The sequence below is a fragment of the Molothrus aeneus genome, chromosome 5, assembly GCF_037042795.1.
Source record: "Molothrus aeneus isolate 106 chromosome 5, BPBGC_Maene_1.0, whole genome shotgun sequence".
Lineage (NCBI taxonomy): Eukaryota > Metazoa > Chordata > Aves > Passeriformes > Icteridae > Molothrus > Molothrus aeneus.
In genome coordinates this window covers 41,141,264-41,156,357 of record NC_089650.1, presented here as the reverse complement: position 1 = coordinate 41,156,357, position 15,094 = coordinate 41,141,264, and the positions used below count along the sequence as shown (strand labels likewise).

The 15,094-nt window shown below is 35.8% G+C and overlaps 1 protein-coding gene across 1 annotated transcript in view; it reads right to left on the bottom strand.

Annotated features, from left to right (window-relative positions):
- ADAMTS20 (ADAM metallopeptidase with thrombospondin type 1 motif 20) overlaps nt 1-15,094 on the bottom strand; it is an 85,418-nt gene that overhangs the window by 11,799 nt on the left and 58,525 nt on the right. The gene's annotated exons all lie outside the window — the stretch shown is intronic.

Genomic DNA, 15,094 nt, shown 5'->3' with positions numbered 1-15,094 from the left:
TCACCTGAACTTCTTCCACATTAGCTGGCTACTCAGCTGATTTCTCTTGAACCATGAACAACACGAGTATAACTACTTTAGTGTTTCCTTCTTAAATATTGTCATTAATCCTATTTTACATCGTCCTATATAAAAGTTTAGATCAGTGGAGACAATTTTTTTTCTGTCTGGAAAGATAACATGCTTAATTTGATCTAGGATTTCATCCATGATTTATTTTATGCTTGAAAAAGCACTTCCTATGGGAAGATAGTTGATTCAGGTAGAAAAATAATAGTCCAATAAAATTTGAATTTTTTAGTGGATGTGAAAAGAAATTTAAATATAGATTTCCTCAAAAGAAATTAAGATATTTCTCTTCCCTGTATGTCATATCATCATCATCTACATCATTATCATTACATGCTAACTTAATGAAGCATTTTTGAATGCATACATCTTCTATTTTCAGGAAATTAAATTCAGGTCATTCACCTTTCACTACAAAACCTGGTAAATATTTGCCTGAGAACTACAGATGAAAGTTTTTAAAATAGAGATCAAGTAGCTGTAATAAATTATTCTGCTAGGTAAGAAATCTTTTTGTTTAACAGTTTGTTAAACAGAATCTCAGCTTACTCAGTTGTCCTCAATATCACAAGGATTTCTATGTCTTTAAATATTTATATGTATAATCTTAAAGGTTTAATTGAAACTGCCACTGTGCTTAAAATTAAAACTTTGCAGAATGAAGCAATACATTTGTCACACAATAAAACGGGTGGCATATTTCTCTTATGCAACAATACTTAAAAAAAAGATAAGGACACTGATTTGGCCACAGTTTGCCTTTTACATGTCTACTCTAAAATCTTCATGAAAAGAATGCTTGTTCCTAAATTACTCCATTTTGCTCTCATCAAAAGCCTTCAATGTATCTTTTTAAAATAATGTTCTTGTAGTTTTACAATTTATGTTTTTTTTTTTTTTAATTTGGAAAATACTTTAAGATAGGAAAATAACAAAAAGTACTTGAAAATTTAATATGTGACTAATGTATGTCATAAAACTTAAAATGTTTAAATCATGTCATTATAAAACCCTTTCAGAAGACTTAGCTCTGGATTTAGAGGATTTATTTATCAAAGAAGGCATGATAACTTGCACAAAAACTAGAATTCTGTTAGTATCTGATAATTGACTCTACCTTCCCTTAAAGCTTTTTTCAAGAATTTCAGACACAAACTATAGACATGAAGGACCCTTAAACTCTAAATGTTCTTCCCTTTAATTCTTTAGCAGGAAGTGAAGCGCAGCTCACAGTTACTTAACCTCCTCCCATGATGTGTCAGAGAAATCCTACATGTCCTTCCTTCCTCAATGGCCTCCACTGCAGAATAAATCAGGCTCCAGAGAGCTCCCAGGAGAGCCCCTCTTGTGGGACAGCATTCCAGGCTGAGAGCTGCAACCAAAGAAACTCTCCTAAGAAGTCTCCACTACAGGAGGTGAGGCTACCACCACACAGAATAATATCACAGCAGGGCACAGTCTCACTCTAATTTGTTGCCCTCAAAATTAAGTGCTAGGACAACACTTTTCAGCAGATTCATATCTTTTTTTATATACCTTGTGCAGATATATTATACTCAACAGAAGTTTTATTTCTTGTACAGGGCTCATGGCTGCTAACAGCAACAGACTATGCATTATGCATTATCTTATCCTGCATCCCAGCCTTAGAAAGATCTTCCCATATCTCTACTCACTAGATACAGCATTACACATTTACTTCTACACAGGTGAGAACTTGATCTGAATTTCTGTGGTTGGCCTGTTTTTTTTCCTCTGTTTTGGTTCAAATTCAACTGAGTTATATCTCTGTTATATTTAAATGTCCCTATTTGATCTTTATAATTTGTGCTATTACTTCTAAAGAAAAAAACTAAAGATTTTTGCATTAATTTATTAGAAGGTATAATTACCAGTTCCACAGAAATGCCTGCTTCTCTTTTATAAGGATGTTCTTCTTACTTTTGTAATTAGAATACAGGAATTAAAAGAGGGAGTTCAGAAAGGAAAATACCAGCTTAGATGTTAAAAATAACAGAGGCTTTATGAACAGTTATTACAAATACTTCACTTAAATACTGTTTAGCTTTGATGGCTAAAAGTAGCTGAAACCTAGGTATCTTAATGTAAAAATACAGAAATTCAGATGAAAGATGCTTAAAATCTGAAGGCAGAAATTACTTTCAATTATTTTAAGAATGTTCATATTTTTAAAAACTAAAAAATATAGGAAATATAAGTTATAACTTTTTATAAGTTATAATTTTTAATAACTTTTCAGTAATGTAACTTGAATAAGTAAACTGATCTATTTTTTCCTTTGCTGTAAAAGACAATAAGTTAAAAAATACTGCTAACTCATATCATGTAAATATCCACATTTAAATAACTTTTTCCAGGGAGATTTTCATTCCATATCAATTTAATGTTATGTTTAAAACTTAAAAAGACATGTTCAACATTTTGGGACTATATCAAAAAGCATTAAATGCATTAAATCCTTAAAAGTGTACAGAGACAATATTTCCGCATATAGATGTGCTATCTCCTTTTTTCCCATATTCATCACGATCTGATTCTCTGTTCACATGTATCCAAACCTTCTGTTGAATATATCTTGCACTGAAAAAAAGGACTGTCACTCTGCAAGAAGTGATTCACTTGCATCCTTTTATGGGTTTCAACTTCAGAGCTTGTCAGCTGGGGATTTTTTGTGGGGTTTTTTGTCTGTGTGTTTTTGTTGTTGTTTTGTGTTTTGGCTGGGTGTTTTTTTACTTAATTCATGAGAGAACACTGATGTTTAATTCATTATATTAATGTGGTTTTGCTCTGAAGGAATGAAACTCCTGATGCTTGTAAAAGCTAGAAAACCCCACAGATATTAAGTATCTGTAAACTTCTGCTTAAATATAATTGCCAAAACTTAAAAACAAATAAAGCAGTAAACAAGATGTGCCTCTAAGCAGCTTTGCTACAGCCAAGTGCTTGGGGTACTGCATCTCCTGAAATTTCATGGAGCAGCTCCTGCCCACTTCAGAGTGTTTCCACAGTGCCAGATTCCTACATCTGCTGCAGTGACCATTTCCCACCTATCACAGTGTGAGGAGTAGAAACCTAAATATCTCTAAAGACCACATCCCTTACAATTTCACTGAGACATCAATAAAATTTAGGCAACTGATTTAAGGACTGTTATTAAAGCCTTGCAAGTATCAGTTACAGAAGCACCTAGATTGCCCTGAGCCACAGCCAAGGACCTTAAAAAAGTTACCTTAAAAAGTGGTAACAGTCTAGTTCTACATGCACAACCTTTTTAACAGATTGGCCCACTCAGGGCTTTACAAACTCATAAGGACAATTAACATCCTTAAAACACATTTTTCTCTATTTCTAATAACAAGTTAAAGAAAGAAATTGCTCTAAGTGTACACTGAGTGCACAGCAGATGAGTGAAGCACACTGCAAAACACAGTGATAAATGATATTTAGTGCAACTGAAGAAAAAAAAATGCTCCAATTTTATTTTTTTAACCACATGAAAAAGCTAATACACTTGCCATGGATGAGAAGACTCAGGATCATCAGCGGAAAGTTTCAGAGGTTAGATTACTCTGCATGTATAGTATTCTCCTGAAATTTGGTATATTCCGGCTTCATTCCTTAGATAATATATAAAAAAAGAGTTCTTAAAAGGATCACTTTCTCCCAAAGTGCTTTGGATTCATATTCAGGCAGGCTCAGCTATGTTCTTTACTGCATAGTGACCCACCTTCAGCAAGAGGAGACTCTTCCAGTTCAACACACTGCTCATGGGAGACTCCTGATCAAGTAGGTAAGTGTTGCCTGTCCTCCATCACAGAGAACAAATAGCAAAGACAGAACACCAAATCACTCAAATGATGAATAAAAACATTTCATCAATATCAAGTAGGGAATGTCTTTGCATTTGTGTACAGACAGAGCATAGATCCTGCTCAGTTCCTAGAATGAAAATATAGATTCCATAGAAGATCTGAGTGGGATTGGAAGTGCCTAAAGGCATCTAAATGCAGCTTACAGGGAGATGTCTTGCACTGAGCTCTAACCCTACCAGTCAGTATTTTCTTTAGAGAGCTGCATACTGAACACTGAGCTAAGACACCTGCCTGCCTGGCCTCCCTTCAGCTCAGTAATGCCATTAACAAGTGTCAAATTCTCACTGGTGCAGGAACAAAGCCTTGTTCTGTGCTCAGGAAGCCATTCCTGTCCTCTCAGTGCATCGAGCCCACAGCACATCTCCTACAGGGCTGAACTTTCCCCTCCATGAGCCTGTGTTCCTTCTCGAAGCTCCTCACGTGTTATTGCACACTCTCTGTGGAATATGGTCCTCTCACTGCTTGTTGCCCACCCTGATGTGGTGGTGATCTTCCCAAGGCTTCACTCTCCTGGCCGGGGAAAGTACAACTGCAGTAATTCTGGCTGCTTGACCACCCTCCACTCTAACTTGAACATGGTCCTTGGCTACTTGAGAGCGGTCCTCACGGCTCAGTTTGTCTATAATGTGGTTTCATTTGTATCACATTCCACACAACTGGAGGTTTATGGTGAGAGAGCACAATTTTCCATATATTTTCTGCAGATTAACCACATAGGAAGAAACAATCCATAAGAACATTAAATCTTAGAAGAAATATGAACATTTCCTAAAAAAAATGCAAGTTGAAAAAACTCCATCCCGTCAGCATTTTACACAGAAATTCTAGCACTTGTCTCAACATTGGATAAAGTAATATTTCCCATATGCCATGTTCTTTTAAAAACATAAATCTGCAGTAAAAGCTGGACTTCATTACAATTGTTCAAAGTCATTCCATAACACTGCTAACTAGGATTCATCTGTTTGTCTTTTCTTCATAGCAATAAAGTTCTGTAGGGATCAGCCTGACAAAACTCATGCTTTCTGTGGCACAGATGGACTCTCAGACATGCATGCCATCATCAATTCCTACTAAATTAAGGCTCTTTCTGCAGCAGACATGCAACTTCACTAAAAGCTCTTTGATTCTTTTGCTATTATTATTTCATTGAAAAGCTGAAGACCTTGTATTATTTGGTGAATTCTGTACCAAATTTCCATAACCTTTTCTTTATAGGAAGTGCTTTGTGTAGTGTAGCTGGTAGCCTAGTGGGCTTCTGGATACTGAAAAGCAGACCAGTAAATAGAAAGCATTTAATAACTTATTTTTGTATTTGTTTTAGATATACAGAGATTTAAAATATAAATGCATGACTAGAAGATGATAGAGGTAATTTTCTTCATAGTAGCTAGTGCAAGTTTTTGGATTTGTGTGGAAAACACATGGATATTTTAGTTATTGTCGAACAGTGTCACACAGCATCAAGGATAGCAAGGAGGCTGGAGGTGCAAAAGTTTTGAGGGGACACAGTCCAGACCAAGTAATGTCATGGTCAGCAATAAAAGGTGTGGGGAAGAGGGAGGAAGCAGAGGTGTGTGGGAGATTGCATTTTTCTTCCCAAAAAATGATCACTCATGATGTAGCCCTGCTTTTCTGGGGATGGTTGAACACCTGCCTGTCATTGGAAGTGATGAAGGAATCCCTTGGTCTGCTTTGCCTGTTGGTGCAGCTTTTGCATAACCTATAAAAATAACTTTTCTTAACCCATGAGTTTTTTCTACTTTTAACCTCCCAATTCTTGCCCCCATCCCACTAAGGGGGAGGGAGGGAGTGGTTGTGTGGTGTTCAATACCTACAGGGGCTAAGACAGAACAGCAGCACAGAAAAAGGATAAAACATATTATAAATGTTAAAAGATATTTTCTTCTTTTTTCTGCCTTTTTTTTTGGTCAGGGACTTTTCTGACTGGACAGGAAGTTCAGTTTAAAATGGGATTAAACATGGTAGCTGGTTGAGTTGTCTGGCAAACTTCATTTTCATGATCTCTAACAGGCCCAAAAGCCTGTTTGGACTCTTTTAATATTCTAGAAGTAGAGTGAGATCACAACTGCACAATTAATAAAACAATATTTTGAGCATTGCCTAGTCGAGAATTGCTTTCAACTTTTCATTTGCTGTATTAGAACTAGATCTTCTTTGTCTGCCTCCACTGCTTGCTTCATCTTCCCAGGGGTTTTTGCAATGCTTGAGCACAATATACATTTTTCAGATAAAAGCACTCAAAGAGTTGTTTGTTGCTTAAAGTATGTTGACAACTGTAAAGAAGCAACACAGACTCTGTAATTAAATCCTACCGAATTAGCTTATTCAGAGTCAGTAATTCTTTGATAAAACAAATACAAACATTTATACCATTAGCTCATGCACCCAAAAAGGACCAAGGATCAAACATTCCATCACTCCTGAGAAAGAGTGGATTGAACTCCAAGAAATGTGTGTATTATTTACTGTTACATCTAAGTTACACCTATGTCAACTACAGAACTTACACTGAAGAATTTTTAAGTTCCCTCTTTGAGTATGGCTTGATTTCAAAAATTCAGTGTTATATCACATTTCTCTGATGTTGAGAAGATATGTTGATTAAGTCCTCCTTCCATCTGCAGTCTGTAAGTGTGCTTTGCCACTTTTCTGACTGTGCTTTTGCAGCTATAGAAATGGAAGAGAAGAAGACCAGGCTAAGAAGGACCTACAGATATCATCAAATCCACAATGCTGCTCAGTTTGAATCAGCTATATACGGACCATTCGTGAACAGCAGTTTGTCAGTCTTGTCTTCAATGACAGGGATGCTACACTCTCACTTGCATGAAGTTCATCTTTTATTCTTTCCCGGGCTTTAGCCAGAGGGAGGTCAAAAATGTGGATATTCTTCTGTTTAAAAAGTACAGATTTAGATTATCTGTCCTAGACTGAACCCTCAATGTACCTGTTAGAGCTGCCTGATAGTCCTTTCTGAATCCTTGCTAAACCTGGATTATGGTTCCACAATCACCATGCCTCACCTTAATTATTTTTACAGACTCTGAAATTAATTTTCAACCCCAGATCCTTATAAATCCAATATAAGCAATATATTGCTGTGAGCTGCAGGGTATTATTACAAGGAAACGTAGGGAAGCTTAAGAGTCCCAGAGCCACTTTATTCTAACATATGAAGAAAGCCTTCCTATGTGACCTGAGTTATTTATAACTAGATTCTTCAGATTGCAATCATGTCTTTCTAGTAATGTTGGCCTAAACTTCATCCAGAAAGTATCACTGGATATTATTTTTGCATCAGAATTGCAGTACTTACAACAACACCTCTTCTGTATTCCGATAGCTTCCAAGTACAAGTACTGCTCTGGGTTAAATATAAACTTATATTTATAAGTTATAAACTCATTTATAGTGTTACTTCAAAAGCATATATTTGAAGACCACCTTTTAGGACACCTCCCCAGTGAGTTCCCCTCAATTACTTGTAATTAATAAAAAAAAATCACAAGTGTGGTGTAGTATACATGACTTTTGTATTGGCTTTCCTGCTGTTGAAGGTCAGTTCTCATTATTTTTTATAAGGGAAATTTAAAAGTTTACTTTTCAGAAGCCATTCTCTTTAGCACAGCAGCTCAGGAAGGACAAGCCCTGCGCCAAGGAACTGCCATTACCTACTGCCCTGAGTGGAATGGACCAGAGGACAATCCACTCCAAGTAACATCATCTAATATTGGAATTTTTTAATTCAGAAACAAAAGAAGGCAGTGATCCCTTTCTCCAATCAGCCCAAGAGAAACTTCTACTTTTTATCCCCCTTTCAATCTACCTACATATTCTGGCTGTGTAACAAGCTGAGAAGCAAGCACACACCAAGTGTTTACCATCCACATTGTTTTCTGAGGCTTCCAGGTGTGTACTGGGGATGTTAACACCAGAGTGCACTGCAGTACAACCTCAGAGCTATTTGCAAGTGGCAGCTGAGCACAGAGACTGCCATGGTTCTCTGAGGTCATCTAACTGGCCACTGTCCCCAGCCATACCTTTTCTGTCAGGACTGAGCCCTGTATGCTCCATTAAAAAGCTGCTTCTACTGGACTCCTTTTTAGATAATTTTCTTTCAACTTTCATCTTAAGTGTAACAAAAAACTCCTGAATAGCCATTTTCCAAGCATGCTGAAGTGTATCTATTTAACAGATGGACATAAATAAGAAATTACATACATCTACATTCAAACACAGAAAAAGCAGGAATGATGGGGGAATAAAGAGGATTAAAGGCAGATTTTAGGATCGATGTGGATTACAGCAAGGAAAAACTGCTATGAGAGGATATATCTGGCATCTACTAGGAATGTGCTATTCCTCTTAAACATAAAGACATCCTGACTAAAACAAAGTCAGAACCATCAGTACATACACTGAAAGTAAAAGGATTTCACGTCTGAAGAAGCCACACTCTACTGATGATGCTGAGAAACTTTAGATGATATTTTTTTAAGTTGACACCACATGGTCTGAATTCTTTTGTCCAGTGCAGCTGGCTGTATCCTTACTGCCAGAAAATAGCAATCTGCCTGGATGTCAGATGAACAACCATACTGTTTGCAGCTGTTGGAAAAAATCAAAACCAGAACCCTTGAGAATCCACTTAATGATTATTTACAGAATGTCTTTTATTCATTCCAGTTATATTTGTGAGTAAGTCTTAATTTGGCCTACCTTTCTGACATCTCAAATACTGTGCATTTCTCCAAGTTCAGAACAAATAAAACAGATGATCAGGACTTTCCTTGATGTCAGGATGAACAAGCTGAGAATCACTATTCTGCCCATCACTGCCTAAAGCCTGAAATCCTTCTTGCCAACTACAGAGCATTTGAAAACCAGACCATGCTTGTGGGCAGACCAACTCCCCATGAGTTACTATGCTCAGCTCCCCACCTACTGAGATACTCAGACAGGCTCCACTGTGCCTTGTATTCCTACACTGTCTACATGTATTCATACATGAGACTGAGCTTTTCCAGTCAGCAACCTTCTCTTTGTTTTACCTACATGACTCATATAACACTATTAGACTTTCAAACAAGCTTTTAGCTATTACAATAACACAAGAACAATGGATTATGGAGATGTTGATGGGGGTGGAAATTTAAAAATAATAATCCATTTCTCATGAGTTCTCATTCAACAGTGGTGACATGACACATCACATTTGCTATCTCATTTACCTCTTCCTATATATCTTCCATTTCATCTCTCAATTACAGTAAAAATTGAATTATCTAGTTTTTCTTCCTGCCTTACATGCTCTTGATTTGAGTCTTTGTCTGGTTACCACCTGAGAATCAGGAACCAAGAGGTATTTCTGCCTCCTTTCAGCGGCAATTTGGCAGGCGCAGCTACCTCATGTGCAGTCTTAAATTTGTCACTGAAGGTTCTGCTTGTATCTGTGCTAGAAACTTTACCATCAGCCCTCATTCAAGCAATATTGAAACTATCATTCATGACAGTATATATTAAAACAATGAAAAGTATGATCAGCTTATTAATTGCTGGGAGTGAGAGAACCGATAAACTACTGTGTTCAGCCAGCATTCCTGCAGCAGCTTATCTGGTCTGTGTACCTTTTATCATCTTTCAGCTGAATGACATATACAACAGATTGAGACAAATCATAATTAAAAATACAGAAGCATTAGTAAATTAAAAAAAAAAACCAACACTCCTAACAAATAATTCTGCCTTACCTTTCCTTCTGAAATCAGTGGCAGACAGGAACAGAGCTAGACTCTCACTAGGTCTTTTTGAAAATCTAATCTACAAGTATAAATTTGCGTCAAATTTACAAAATTGCAGTCCTGCCCTGTGCCTTTGATACCTTCTGCAAGAGCTTCAAATGGGCACTTTCACCATTACAGCATCACAGACATCAAATTGCTGACTTGGCCAGACTTCAGCAAGACTCATCTTTCTGCACCCCACAGCCATGAAGCACTAGTAAAACTTTTAAGCAATTACATGAAAGCACGGGAGGCAGTGAGTAAAGTGCAAGCATCAAGGTTGGCAGAAATGGAGACAGGAGACCTTAAGGAAATCCACCATGAGAAAAAGAAATGCAGGGGTTTCTCTGTTTCGAATAAACGGATAAATTTCCGGACACATTTTTCAAATAGAGATGTATCTGTGTCCATCCAGCAGCTGTGTTCAAAAACCTCCATGAAAACCAAACAGCAACCCAAAATTAGTCTATTTATTGCTTCCAAAAAGTGGACACAGTTTAACAGACTCTATCACAGGTAGTTTAGCCTCCAGCCTCCTGTGAAGCTGGGGAAAACCAAATAAATGCACAGGAATGACATAATCTGCACTCTCACTGAAAAGTATCTTTGGCCCCTTGAGAGGGATATTTTGTTTACAGGTCTTCACAATAAAAGTTGGAGCACATTTTTAATATGATGGAGGATGATATTATGGAAGCTACATTTCCACAAAGGGGTTGCACAGTTAAAAAGCCTTTTCTTGTAATATTTTAACTATTTAAAACTTCATTTCATTATCTTAAGGGATAGGGCCTTTTCAATCAACCAGTTAAAAAAGTAAGTAGACATAAGACAGTTTTACCACAGTAGGTGAATTAGTTTCAGCTGAGTTTGCAAAAATTTAAAAATGAGCAAAAGAAATGCTGGTTCCCAGCAAGTGCAAGCTCTGATTTATCATTTTTCATCATGTTAGCAACAGCAAAAGAGTAGCTCAGAAATTAAAGGAATGGCAAATACATAAGATCTATGTGCCTTTCTGTTCTATAAAAAACATCATATCATATAATTTTTTTCATTTGATTAAAATCTAAGATTTTGTATTTAAACTTTAAAAAACTTGAAATAAAAAGCAATATGTGCTGGCACAATATAGTATTGTCAGAAACTTTTAAAACTTTTCAAAAGCATAGAAAATACAACTTTTTCTATGGCACTTAACTAAATATAACTGAATGAATTAACACTCCCCCCCCAATTTATATTAAATATTATTTTAGCATGAAAATATGAGTCTAATTTGGATGAGAAATGCAACATTTTACCTACCTTCACATGTTGAAATCCAGTTTCCTTTCAACCTAAACCACTTTTCTGTATATTTTCAATTTACTAACAATATTTCCAACATTACATTTCCTGTACATAAATATGAGCAGACATGGAAGCTTCTGAAGGACTGATTCAGCAGGAAATCTAAGTGTTTAATTCTGCTGTCACTGAAGGTAAAGGGCCACAAGTGCTAGAACATACACTGATCAACAGAGCAGCCTGTCATAGGGGAGTCACCAGTCTGCCACAATTACTGGTTTTCAAAGAAAGGACTAGGAACTCATGCAGTACAGAACATATTGTTCATTTCCTAACCCATTCCACCTAATAAAAATATTTATGTATAGACCCTCACAAATATTTGAAAATGCTAATACTTTAATATATATTTAATAACTTTTTAATCTGAGTTCCAAAACCACTTTGAACCAACTTTATGAGCTCTGGCTGGGGTTTTTGAAGCTGCCACACACATAGGCAGCTCAGAATGATTTTCACAAGGATTTGACCAACTAGAACCCTTCAGCTTTTCTGAAAGTTCTAATCAATACACCAGTAGCTTCACATTCCTTTCGTTCTCATTAAATGGCTTATGTATTTAGGCATGGTATTATGCATTACCTGCTTCTTTTCCCCTTTCATTATATTCTGGTTTTTGGGGTTTTGTGTGGGTTTTTTGTTTTGGTTTTTTTTTTTGGTGTGTGTATTTACTGTTTTTATTTTGACTATGTCCCACTCTTACTTGTCCTCTTTCTAAGTGGAAGGTCTGAAAGTTCTGCAAACCTCTTCCTGATAAAAGTATTTTAGGAATGTAAAAACCATGTTATGTCTTTGATATTAAGAGTTGAGCATTATATTGTGATCCTCATTCTTCTCTGTGTTTTGTCACTCACTAAGTGGGAGAGGACTGGACCACAAAATTACAGCTCCAGCAAAAGATTGAGGAGCTAGGATCTTTCAGCTTTACCATCAAAGACTATCTATCTATTTCAGTCCAGTTGGTAAATGGCATCAACACTGCTTGTATCAGTAACAATTTTTTTTGTGTTCAAATATAAGAGCTTTTCCCATGAAAACATCACTGAAGTATAGTATGAAGTTAATATCAATACACAGGTTAAAGAAAACCCTCACTTTCAGCAAAAGTGGTTAGTATCTGTCCCACCCTTTATTTTTTTAAGGGTTTTAAACATTAACATTCCTTAATAAAGAGCACAATAGATATAAACACAAAGCCACACAACATGCATGAAAAAGAAGGGTTAAAATGCAACTGTATTTCACAGACACAAGTCACAGTCATTAAATTAAATTATTACACATACATTATAACTTATTTATTATTTCAAGCTATACAGGCAACATAGCACCAAACTTGAGATTTTTCTCTTGATGAACATTACACAAATATTTTGTTTTTGAATGTTGAAAACAAGTTTTGAAAACATTTTTATCAGAATGACCTGAAATAAAATTCACTACCCCAAGACTGTTTTATGACATTATTTGGGCAGTGACATCTGCTATCAGTTATCTCTGATAAGACCCCCCTCCCACTTCCAAAGTTTTAAAAAATGAATAGCAGATGCTAACATCAAGATTTCAGGCAGTGGGATATTAATTTAATGTACTGTATTGGCAATGAGGTATTTTAAAGTTCAACATTAGGCAGCAGCAGAAGTAGAGGTAAAACCTGAAGGTGGTTTTGAAAACCAAGTTCACTGATTCTGAATTCCCTTTTAATATAAAAGATTATTTTTAAAGATATAAATACTTTTTACACATTAGAAAAGGTGAATGAAGGCACTTATCATACATAGCAAGAATTTTTGCATTAAAATGAAAACAAATAAATATTTTACGTATGAAAGTTTGGCCTGCTTCTGCTCCTGGAGAAGTCAATGGGATGCCTGCCAGTAACAACACTGGAAGGGAACTGGGACTATTTCTAAAAAATAGATTCATATACTTAAAAATTAATAGTAGATTTCTTCCACTACTGCAAAGACAGAATTACATCTAAATTATTCTGGAGCAAGTAAGTGGAAAACTGAAGCACTAGAAAGACAGCCACTTTAAAGAATATTACATCATATGTCTGAAGGGGAGTAAGAAATGGCAGTAACACCTTTCTGAGATTTCAGGGTAACTTTGAAAATAATCCATTACTTTCATGCCTATTTTCTCTGAAATCACAAGTAATACTTATGAATTACATACAAATCCTAAGAGTGAAGAAAAGAAAAAGAATGAAAGCCTTTATTTTATAAACATTTCAGACAAATAAAATATAATTATCTTTTTTAAGGAGCTATCTATTCTTTCTAAAAAAAAAAAGAAAGGATGAGAACCAAACATATTTCAAGTTGAGACATATCTGGTTAAAATTTTCATTATAAAATTAGGTAACTACCAACACTCATACAAGAGCTGATTGCCCAAATGAAATACAAAGCTTCCAAAGTAACATCAACTGACAGCACCAACTGCCTAAGTAGAAACCTTTGCTGTTTGGTACCTGGATCTTCAAGAGTTTTTGCAGGCACTGAAAAAGTAAACAGGGCCAAAAATAAGATCAAAATCTAATCAGAATTCTTGTTGTCTAAAAATGTGAGAAAACTTTCCTCACTATGCAAAGCCTGAAGGTATTGTCTTCCTATATATGAACAGCTTTTTTTATTCCTCAAGTGTAATTTTGGGCCAAGCTTCCTAAAATTTTTAGAAAATGTATAAAAATTAAAGGAATAAACCTTTAGAATTTGAGATTTCCTTTCCTCACACCCATTTGGACAACTGCAGCAACCAGGAACAGAGGAGCACACAGCCTTTAAGCTTTGTGAGGGTCAGCTCCAGTAGCCACTGACAGACACTATAAAGTGTAACAGCCAACAGCTGCTAAACTGCAGAAAGCATCAACCAAAATTCTGGCTTCCAATCATAAACTGAACCTTCCTTGCAAGGGCCCTTTTGTGCATTTAAAAGATGTGTTTTATGTTAATTATGTTATGTAAAATTAATCAATAACTATAATAATAAAACAAACTTACTTAGAAAGGATACTGCTAAAAGTCCTCTGTTCTTAAATATATAGCGATAGCTAGTGGACAAGGTAGAATCACAGAATTATAGAGGTTGGAAAAGACTTCCAAGATCATCTAGTCTTGCATGACAGCTTCTGCTTAGGTTTTAACACTGGAATCCCACTTGTAGACATAAAAGCTTGATGCATTGCTCACCTGGCACAGAAATATTACTCAATACTTCTGTGAAAAATATAAACAGTTATTTGTCAGGTTCCTGCAATCTTACAGAGACGGGGGAAGTGCAGATGTGACAGGTTTGAGGACTTCAGCAGCCAGAGAGCATGTAGTCATTAACAGTTCCCTATATTAGGGCATATTTTATGCCAGAAATGTGTAAGATAAGCAGGGCCATGATCTATTGCCAAACTAAAAAATCAGTAGTCAACCATGGCTAAAAAAAGCTGTTTGTAGTAGGCTACAACAGGGTTCCTGTGACTAAAGTTTTCCTGCTCCTTCCTAATAGTCATCCTTAATGAATAAATTCTGCTCTGCTTAAAAAGCAACAAAAACCAACCAAATCTCTGTGTTGGCAGCATTCAAACTAGCTAAATTATTTAAATGACAGCATATTTAATATGTGAGCCTGCTTTTATTTCCTGAATCTGCTATGTTTGTTTCTGCGGCATGAGATGAAATTAAATCTTTTATGGCTTAACCATAGAGCTTGCAATTATATATAAAAGAGGCCTCTCTGTCTCATAAATAGAATCCATTCTAAACTTTTGAAGTTTTTGAAGGATTAAAATGGCTTTTTATGTCACTTGAGAAATAAACCAACATGAAAATCTTTATAAAACTAAACCATACACAACATTTAGAATTCAAGATCTTACAGGTAATCTATTAATGTAGGGCAAACTGAATTACTCAGGGAACAAACAGGTTGTGAATAATTCTTGATCTAAAAGGAAAACAAACATTGAGTTCAAAAGCA